The 9,105-nt window shown below is 42.0% G+C and overlaps 1 long non-coding RNA gene across 3 annotated transcripts; it reads left to right on the forward strand.

The window, feature by feature from the left end:
• Positions 1 to 3,829: 3,829 nt before the first annotated feature.
• Positions 3,830 to 8,682, forward strand: LOC310895729. Of its 3 annotated transcripts, XR_014580910.1 has the most exons (4): positions 3,830 to 4,940; positions 5,096 to 5,184; positions 5,463 to 5,591; positions 6,875 to 8,682. It is a non-coding gene; the product is annotated as an uncharacterized lncRNA (long non-coding RNA). The 3 variants fall into 3 exon arrangements; XR_014580908.1 differs by having other exon boundaries at positions 3,830 to 5,184; XR_014580909.1 differs by having other exon boundaries at positions 5,096 to 5,591.
• The last annotated feature ends 423 nt before the right edge of the window (positions 8,683 to 9,105 follow it).

Genomic DNA, 9,105 nt, shown 5'->3' on the forward strand with positions numbered 1-9,105 from the left:
CAGAGCCTACTGGTTTTGTGAGGCCTACATCTTTGAACCTCCTCTGTTTTCCTAATGAGCTGAGTGCCAGGTCTAGATGGCTGTGTGACTCAAGTGTCATGTCTTAAAAATACTAAGCATTTACTGAATGAAGAGAGCTGGACTGCCTTAGGAAATATAATTTTTCACTGTGGCAGATGATAAAGCCAGAACAGAGTAAATGCAGTTGCATCTGTAATTTCATGTGCACATCAGAGAACAGAATTTGGTCACATTATAAGCAATGTATAACAACATGTTTTTTGTTGCTACTGAAAGCTTTAACAAGCAAAACTAAGACCTGGTGTTTCTTTATACAAGTGTTTCACAGTGAGATAAGCCATGCTAATGCATTGAGCAGATAAAGTTATTGAAAATAATGACAAAGAGATTACTCGGTACATTGTTTTGAGGTCCACAAGCTGAGAAGAAGCTGGATATTTATCTGTGTGTAACTTGGGCAAGATCTTGTTGACAGCTCCTACCGACTTTCTAACAATACTTTCTAAATTACTTTTAGTAGTTTGTGTACTTAGTCACATAGTCATATCTGTACAAAATGTAATATATATGAGAGTGCATCACTCTTCCCTGGGATGTGAAGATGCCCATGCTCAAATTAGTCGAGGAAAATCTTCTTTTCCCAGAACCGTGGCAAATGATAACTCCTCTTGTAACATTTACTTTCATATTGAAAAAGGAATGCTTTACAGGTGAACTTTCCCTTTTTACAGATCCCTAATCAGAAAAGGGCTACAATTTGTAACCCCATATAGAAAGGTGGAGCAGGATACATTCGGCCATCAACCAGGGGGTTTCAAGGGAGAGGTTTGTCTTTTGTGTATTAATAAACTGAACTGAACACTTAATCTTAGGTTCATTCATCGACTTCTAATTAACAGTGGCCTGGATTTCAGACCTGCTGAATATGAATACTTTGCAAGTATGTTGCTGTTGCTGAATGTGAATTACTTTGCAAGTAAAGTGGGCTGTAGATAACTGCAGGAAATGAGAATTTGGTGAACTGAGATTTATGGAAGTTTAAAAATTATGTAAAAAATGCAACTGTGTACTCCATGTTTAAGCAACATAATTTAGAGATGTTAGTCTGAACTACAAATGATCTAGCAAACCCATGTCCGAGAGGGATGAAAACACTCTTCTGTGTAGCTAGGGACAGACTCCATGTGCTACGCAAGAGAAAATGGATGCTTTGCCATGCATTGAAACAGCTATGGTTCACTGTACTCTAAAGCCCCCTTTCCACATTGTCAGTGATTGCTGTAGGAATCACCACACCCAGTTTTATTTCATATCTCTTCTTTACCTCCTTAATGCATAATGCATAATGTCTTGAAGAGAAAATGTTTCTTGTCTGTGCAAAAAGACAGGGAAAGAGGTGGCAAGAAAGACACCTTGATAATCTTCGTTGATAACAGGGTTTGCAAGATCTTCTCCTGAAGTTCTCCCTAATGTTCAGGAAGCAGTCCCAGATGACTATGTGGCCCATGAGATTCACAATAACCAATGCAAGCCTTGTGAGGACGTGTCTCAAACCTAATCCCAAGAGCTGTTGCTACTTTAGGTGACTGCAAACCCATTGACAGGCCACTGTCATCCACATTTGTGAAACTAGCATAATAATGTGTGTTTTTCACTCCTTTCAGTTGTCTTGCCTGGACAGAAATCTCTCTGGCTTCCTTGTTGCCCAGGTAAAGGAGATCTGGGTCTCTACTGAGAAACAAACAAATATCTATCTATATCTATCTATCTATATCTATATCTATATCTATATCTATATCTATATCTGTCATCTATATCTATATCTATATATCATCTATATCTGTATACCTAATCTATATATCTATATATATCTATGTATATATATAGTGTTTGTATGATATAAAATGTTATATTATGTATTTTATTTTATTTATATATTTTATATAATATTTAACTATAATATAGCGCATATATAAATGAAAATAAAAAGAACCAGTAGTTCTACCAGGATGCCCTAAAACTGTTGTTTAGAACACCAAAGCATCTTAGCCCACCACAATTTATTCTAGTGTGAACAAACAAAGAAAATTGAAGTTAATGCCAAGCCTTTGCTTGCACATTTCTTTGTCACTCCGGGGACTCTTCCTATGCTGTGCACATCAGGGGGGAACAGTTTTGTCCTATAAGATTCTGCAGGCAGCATGTCTCTAGTGCACATGAATAATGGAAAGGAAATCAAATCTGCGCAGCTTTTTATGAAATACATATCGAAGAGCCAAAATGCCCTAACAGCCTGAAATCTCATTGCTTTTGCCCGGAATTGAACTCAAGTGCTTTGCCGTTCACTAGCTGGGCATGTTGCAGTGCCTAGCGCCACGTGGGACCAGCTCCAAAGTGTTTAAATACAATGGCTGAAAAATGAAATGAAGGGGAAGACTTACAAAGCAGATACAGCCTGGAGGATGCTTTTGAAGGCACGGAACAGCTTACCAGGGAAACACAATACAAAAAGCAGGTTATTACGTTCTATCCTTGACTCTGAGTTTTGTTTAAAGATCTGCTCTTTCTGCAAAAGTCTTCAGTGTACCAGGGCTGAGGCTCATCAGAAGCTCAGCATCACCAACTCAGAGGATGCCGTTTTCCAATTTAAGAACAAAATAATAACAACAATCAAAATTGTTGTAACAACAATAACTGCATATATGTATATCAATACATGCCCACAAACCCAGGAATTGATTGGATCCTTTGTTAATCTTTACAGTGTGTCATCAATATGGTGTGTGAATCTGCTTCACACGATGCTTAAATCTCTTGTATCTCAGTGTTGTGGGGAAGATTCATCCTGTCATGCTGTTGTGTGGGTTGCCCCCGATTGTAAATCAGCTTTATTCCTCCCATCTCCTCCAGAGAGATCCAACTGTACCTTCTCTGATCTCTCCCAGTTCAGAAGCCCGTACACCAGTCAGAACTCATGCACCCAGGGAGGAGAGTCCAGGGCAGTAGCCACAGCTACTCTCAGCTTTATGCACAATGCCAGTGAAAAACTTTTGTTTTGTTCATTTGTTTGCTTGTTTCCAAGATGTCTCTTCTCAGTCTAAAGATAAAAACTTGAGAAGCTGGATTGTGACTAGGGATGAAAATGCCAACGCTCCAGCGTGGCAATTTCTGTTGTCTACAGTCGTTATCCTGACACTTACAGTCCCCTCTGGGGAATCCTGTGAACACATTTGGGATGTGAATATAATTCTGCTGGCTTCTCTTATTCACCTGGAAATGGCATTTTTGTTTCCAAATACACATCAGAGATGGTCAGTGCACACAGCTCTGATGCAGTTTGTTCACGGGGGCTGAGGTCACCTACAACTCCATGAAATGAAGCCATTTGCTTTCCACCACTTGATTGGCATTCACAGAATACTGAACTTTTGGAGCCAAATTCACTGTTTCTCTGAACGCACATGACTATTGAACACAACATTTGCTAGAACCGTATTTTGCATTGAAAGGGCCAAATCACTTTTATTTGCAACTGAGAACAAAATTATGTTCCATGTCAGTTTTTATCTTAATTCTGTGATCACTGTAGTGGCACGCCTGCCTTTCTGCTTCCTGCAGAGCAGGGGTAAATGGGACAAAATGCACTCACCCCTCTTGTTTCACATGACCTCATACATGACACAAAACCCCCACATGTATGGGGAACTCAGAGTTAACCAAGCACTCGTGACTTCTTAATGTGCTGAGAAGCTGCTGTGACCTGCTGCCTCCTTGCATTTGTATCTGAGAGGTGAAATAGAGGGTGGGGAAGGAGCTGCCTGCGGGTGCAAGTAGTCCGTGGAGACTCACTCTTTTTCCTGCCGAGCTGCTAGCTGGCTGTCCTTGCCCTCTGCCCAAAGCTAGAAGCTAAGCTAAAACTCCGGCATCAGAGGAAGTTTGGAAAATGCAGCTTCTATTCTGCCCAGTTCATGTTTGTGCCTTTCTGTAAAATTCTGTGCCAGCAGGATCAGCAAAGGGAACAGGTCAGAGAGACCCAGTCTCTCCAGGGATAGCTCACCTTCAAAGTGTTTTCTCTGCCTTCCTTTTTGGACCTGAAACCTCAAAAGAGTAACTCCCACTCATTGAACTCAGGTGTTTATGGGCTAAAAAGAGACCATCTTTCAATCAGTCATTATTTTTCTTGCCTTGGAAGAGACCACCAGAACTGCAGAGCAGTGGGAAGGATGAGAGCCAAACCCTTGTGAGACCTGGGGGAGCCCTAGACTGCCCTCGTGCTCTGTACCAGGGGAAAGGAGAGGGATGCATTTCCATGCGTATGCTCACAAGCCCTTTATGGAAAAAAGGTCTCTCTGCATCACCTGTGGTTGGATTGGTGCAGCTGATGCCAGCGGAAACTCCCTGCAGAGCCTCTGTTACCCCACACCAGGTCCCTCTCTTCCAGTTGCCTCCCTGCTGCTGATCATCCACAGCCTGATCCCTGCACCAGGACATCTGCTCTGCAGAGGATATCCAAGGACTGTAGTATTTGGACATCCTCTGTTGATAGGCAGGCAACGTATATTTAGCAGGTCTTTTTCTGTTCTCACTGCTTGGGACCCTACGGGTAGCTAATGCTTAGCTATTCCCTGTCAGATGGGAAATTTTGCAAAGCTCTGGAAATCTTTTGAAATTTCAGTAGTGCCACATGGTGTCCGTCTGCAAAACTGGTAAGGAACTACAAAATGGAGAGTACTACACCCTCTGATCACTTCTGTAATCTTCAGGTTATGAAGAAGAAGAAACATGGGAAGCCACTGCTATCAGCATGTGTGTGCTTGTCCTCACTTCTCTTCCTGTGCATAGCATTGTGCACCTGGTTGGAGCCTTTAATAACACCAGAATGCAATGGAGCAGACCCAGAGATAAAATAGCAGGAGCAGGTAGGTCAGCCAGGACCTACTATAGAAGATGAGGGGTGTAAAGAGATGTATAGATGTCATATGCCCAGGATCCAGGCAATTGAACTGAAACTTCTCATCAGTTCTGGCTGCCACTGCTCCTCTTGCCTATTTTCATTTTTCTGTCTTCCTTACAGACACCACATCCGTCCTTTATATGTTGTCACTGATGCTTGTTTCTGTGCTGACTTTGCTGGGCACGAATGCTGTGGATGACTTGATGAAGGTAAGATGGAGTCTTAAGGTTTATTTTGCTTATTTTCTATTGTAAGTCACAGCCTACGTTAAGAAACGGAGACAGAAGGTGGAGACAGAAGGTGTTAACACAGAGTTCAGAATGTTCTTTGCTGTTGTTCCTCCAAGACTCCCCGGCCACCTCTCCCCTGTCAGGAAAGCGTACCAGTTTGTGATGATCAGGCAAGTGAAATTCAGACCAGAGTCAAAAGAAGACTCACAGCTCACAACACTGACTTCGGGCTCTTGCTCTGCTGCTTCATTTTAAAGGGATGGATGTCTGCAGGATGATGAAAGACTGGGTCAGCCTTGAGGAAGGGACTATCCATCTCTTGAGAAGCCCTAGTACAAGTGGAAAAAAAAAAGGAAAAAAGAAAAACAATAGGAATACATTAGATGGTAAGGAAGAAAACTACTTATCTCATTAATGGGGAGAAAACTAGCCTCTTTCAAACCTTCAGACTTTGAAAAATTTTTATAAGTCTTCTCAAAACAGTCCTCTCTACAGTTAACAGACTAACAGTGTGCATTTGCCACACTCTTAAGTCACAAAATGGTGGAGATTTGGTAAAAATGAAAACAAATGGTGAGCAAAAGAGGTTTGTAAAATTTTAGTGATATTAGCATTATGAGAAGAAAATTAGAGATGGCATGAAAGTGTTTTTAAGATTCTGCGCTTACACTGTCACTGCAGGTCTCAGGAGAAACAGTACCAAGGGGGTCAGAAGGTAACAGGCAATCCTGACTGCCTAATGCTCCTCACTTTTTTTCCCCAAACCCTTTTCTTCTCTAGACAATGCAAACAGTTTTTCCAACCAATATCCCATCAAGAGCTCCCGCTGTGTTAAATGTGTCTCACCCCGAGATTCACACTTTGGTGCTATGCAGCGAAGTAATGCCATTGCTTCACTGAATCAAAAGTCTTTCATTGCTCAGAGGGGTTGTCACCTCTTTGACAATGTCAAAATTAACTGCTTCACAGCAGGGGACGTCTTAGAAATAATGAAAGTTCCTGCCATCGCTTAAGTATAAGCAAGATAACAGGCACTTAAGACATAGAACTGTTAATATATGGCCCTTTTTGTAAGGATTTTCACCTATAAGATAAAATGAATTACCTCTGAGATGGGGGAACAAATGTTCTTAAAAAAACTATCGCCTCTTCATTCCTAATGCCTAATAGCCTGTATTATTTCAAATATGTCTCTGATATTAAAGAGGTACCTTCTTCCCCAACAGAGGAGCCCAGCAGGGCTTATGTGCCAAAGGGCAGCACGGTAAAAAGTGATTGAAGTGTTACTAGCAACTGCCTCCTAGCAAAGAAAGGAGCATGTTATGAAAAGTAATGTCCATTTTTTCTCAAGGAAAACACGTGCTCCCCCACGGTATTAGTTAAGAAGAAAAATGCTAGGAAAATGGTATGGACACAACATAAACCGCCTTTCTGGAAATGGGATCTGCACAGAGGTTCTGTGACCCATCAAGCACTCTTCTGTAGACTTCAGCCAAGTTTATTTAGTTTGGGAAACCATGTTTTTTTCTGCCAGAAATCAGACTTTTTTTTTCCAGTTCATCTATGACATCTAATAAATGACGCTTTGTTCACAGAAGGGAATGGGACAGAAGTACAAAAGAAAATAGGAACACTTTGAAACACTGTTGTTTTTTTTTTTCTTCTGCAGGTGTAAGATGCACTCGCATTACCGTGGTGTTGCTAGCAGCTGGCACGATTTAAACCATTCTGTGTGTTCTGTATTCCCAGCCACTGCCAAACAAAAAGGCATCCATTCTGCAAACAGCACTGAGCAAAGTCAGCACAGGGCAACACACTCTCCAGCTAGGATAAAATGGGCTATTTTCAAAAATACACCATATAAAGGACTCTCGAGGCACCAGCAAAAATTGCAATTGTGTTTGGATCCAGCTTTCCATTTTCAAAATGGCTTTTTATGGGCTTACATGGCAAAAATCTGATGATTGTTTGTGCAGTGCACATATCCTTGCCTCCTGGCCTGGGCTGCTTTTCCATGCTCTTACTGGCAGAAAAACTTCATTACTTTGAAAGCCAGGCCTCCAGTCCCCATCTGAGCATTCTGCTCTCTTTTGTCTCAGCAGTTCCACTTCCCTAGCATAAAAAAATCAAGTCAGTTACACAAGCAGAGCATCAGCTACAGCTGCATATGATCCTGGTCCCGTGTGTGTATAAAACAGAGATACCCATAGATATCTGCACATGTACATGACCAGAGATTTTGGGGTCTCCATTTGTTATAAATCGGGTTTACTTGGTACATTTCTAGCACAGTAAATCAAACGTGAAAGCCAAGAACAGTTTTCAAAACAGTATTTTTTATTCAGTTTTGCCTTGAGTGTTCGGTAATAGCAGCTATTTCAGTAGATGTTTAAAAATACCCATTTTCATTAAAAACAATAGGTATAGAGATTGGTATAATCACCTAAAAATCTGTGTAACAAAAAAAATCAATAAATAATATCAAAAAAAATCAAAATCAAAAAAAGAGGTAGATCAAAGTAAGAGAGTTGTTTTTTTATTAGGTCCAATGACTCTTAGTTGCTACAGAAACTTTGTCTGGGGAAAAATATATATATATATATGAGATAGTATGTATATATATATATACGAGACAATAGGAGACCCTGGAGTTACGTAGGACAGCCCAGTGGTAGTTGCCATTTGCTTAGAGTTTTATCCAGCTTCCCCTGAGCTAAACCAGAGTGTGACATGGCCTGTGCCAAAACACTCACAGCATGAATGGGAGCAGCGAGAGAAAGCTGTTGGGTTTTTTTGTTTGTTGGTTTGTTTATTTGTTTGTTTTTCAGAGCTATGGCATGAGGTTTGCTCTGAGGTTTCTGTTTGAAGAGAAAGGCGGTGCCTGGCCCAAGGAGCCAGCCTGCTTTTGGGGGGTCGGTGGTGACGCTCCCCATCTCACCACTCTGCAAGTGACACTCTCTGAGGAGAAAGAGCCAGCTGTCCTTTGGGTGCTTATCAGCTTTCTGTATCACCAGAAAAAAAAAAGCTATTTATAATATACTACAGGCATGTTAATCATCAGGAAAAGCTATAGTATACTATAGGCATGTTAATCATATAATCTTGAGGAGGAGGAGGAGGAGGAAAGAAAATGATATAATCCCCTACGGTAAAATAAGATACTGTTCCTGTGTTCAATCAGAAGGAACAAAATGAAGGCAAATAGAGAGGGAAAAGGAAGGTTTCCTTCACCCCTGGGCAAGGGAGGACCAGTCACCACCGTTAGCAGCGGGCACAGCCTGCCAGCCAGATGAGTTTCCTCTATGAAGTATACAGCCCTAAGTACACAGTTTGCTGTTTTATCTTTTCCCATCTCTGCACATCTGTGCTTATAACCTTGCCTGGTGAGAAAGCCTTGAGCTCTGTGGCATGGACGATACATTCATCCCCTTCCTCGGGGTGCTGGGATGCAAAGAGCCGTGACACCCCTCCTATGCCACATGCCCCACACCAGAGCATGGGGCTCGTGTCAGGGGATGCCTGCTGATGCCCCTGCACCTGCACAGTCCCTGGCAAAGAGCAGGGGGCACAGGGATGGTGCGGGCAGCAGCAAGGTCTGTGCCGACACCGAGCATCCCAGCACTCACCCTGCACCACCCCTGTGGTGTGCAGCAGGTACATGCTGCAGTGGCACTGGTGGGAAAGGTGTGCTGCGTGTGACTCTGCTCTGTTCAGGGTTTCGTGCCAGTCCTTCAGGTTGAGGGCTGTAATTAAAAAATTAAAGGAAGAAAAAATCTACCACTTTCCTGAAGAAAACTGCTCCTCTAATGCTCATTAGGCTCATTTGTGAAGCAAAACATCCCCAGGGGACAATTCCGCGCTTATAAAATAAACATTTTCCACGCATGTGGTTAAGGACCC

The sequence above is a fragment of the Anser anser genome, assembly GCF_964211835.1.
Source record: "Anser anser genome assembly, chromosome: 2".
NCBI classification, from domain to species: Eukaryota; Metazoa; Chordata; class Aves; order Anseriformes; family Anatidae; genus Anser; species Anser anser.